The sequence below is a fragment of the Corvus kubaryi genome, unplaced genomic scaffold (assembly GCF_017639235.1).
Source record: "Corvus kubaryi isolate FWS band 111438036 unplaced genomic scaffold, C.kubaryi_AGA036_p1.0 split3-37355, whole genome shotgun sequence".
NCBI classification, from domain to species: Eukaryota; Metazoa; Chordata; class Aves; order Passeriformes; family Corvidae; genus Corvus; species Corvus kubaryi.
Genome location: NW_024582089.1, coordinates 305,170 through 306,767, shown reverse-complemented (window position 1 = coordinate 306,767; position 1,598 = coordinate 305,170).

Genomic DNA, 1,598 nt, shown 5'->3' with positions numbered 1-1,598 from the left:
GCCAGGAGGTGCCATTGATGGAGACCCTTGGCTCCACGGTGTTGGTGGTGCTGGGGGCACCTCACGCTCTGGCCCCATGTCCACGGAGCCACAGGGGTACCTGGGCACTGGGACAAAGGGATGCCCTGTGGGAGTGAAGATGCTGAGAACCAGGAGGATCCAGAGCAGTGAGATTTCTGCAGAAATTAAGTTTGAAAGCCCTTTCTTTCCTCTCTGTAACCAGGGAGAGGTGAGCTCGGCTGAGAAATGGGAAGAGACAGGAAAAGGCTTCCCATGGCATTGGCAGCACCCACAGGGTGGTGAACCCACCACCCCGCAGAGCAGAGGGTCAGTCCCCAGCTCTCAACACCACCAGAGAGGTGGGCAGAGGTGGGTATTGGTAGGGAGGGTGGGTGCTGGTAGATAGAGGTGGGCAGAGGTGGGCAGAGGTGGGTAGAGGTGCAACCCCTAATCACAACCCCAGAAAACTCTGCAGAAACACCCTTTGCTATCCTGATGGCTCCCCATGGGTCCCAGCAGCACCCACCACCCCTGCGAGCTGCACCCAGAGTCTGCCTTCTCCGATTGTCTTCTCTCTCCCTTTACTCTGGTTTTGAGTCATTTTCCCTCTTTTCTCCTGGCTGTTTTCTGTGAAGAGCAAATCTCTCCCAGGCTGTTCATCTCCCACCCTCCCTGCAGCCAAACTCTTTTGACCCAAACATTGTGGGTTAATGCAGCCACCTCCACAGCCCAGGGCCAGAGGGGTACCCATGCCTCTCTGGGGGCAATGGGGGACAGCTACAGGCCACCATGTGGGTCCTTTGCCACCCCTGAAGTTCAGCTGTGGGTAGATTTGAGGAGGGGGCGGCTGGAGATGGAGCATCCCTCACCCAGCTCTGGTCCCTCTGGATGCTGGAAGTGCCAGTCCCTGCTCTGCAGCAAGATCTCCTCCAGGGCTGAAGCGGTGGTGGGTAGGGTTAATCTGAGTTGATTGGGATTTTTTCTTCTCAGCATCCCTTGCTCACCAGGCTCCCATTGGAAACACAGGTCCTGTGCCCCTGCCCCTGCCCCAGCAGGGCCGTGCCCCTTGGAGGGGACGTCAGCAATGGGCAAAGTGACTGCAGCAAGTTCCCACAGAGACTGGGGGTGCAGAGAGGAAAAGGAGCTTGGATGGGTGAGATTTATGGGTGATTTTTAGCAATGTTGGGAGTGTGTAGCACAGGCATTGGGGCGGCTGGGTGTCCCTTCTCCCACCGCTGCATCCAGCTCTGTTTAGCTCAGGCTGATGAGGAGGGCAGCAAGGAAAAGAGGAGATGAAAGGCTCAACCTCCCACATTTTGCAGCGGCCTTGATGTATTTCCAGGCTCCTGGCTCAGACCACACTGGGAAATACGGGAGCAGAGCAGAAAAACAACGGCAAGGAGAGGAGAAAATCCTTCCTTTAGTCCTCATCAGAGTGGAGGAGTCCCGAACACCCTCCCAACCTTCCTCTGGTGTGGATGGTGCTGTGCTGGTGCTGAGCCCCTGGGAACAGCAATTCCCCATGGACTTCAGCTCACACCCCCCTCCCAGGCATCACTGGGTGCCCTGGGGCCAGCACTGAACCTCTCACATGAGGG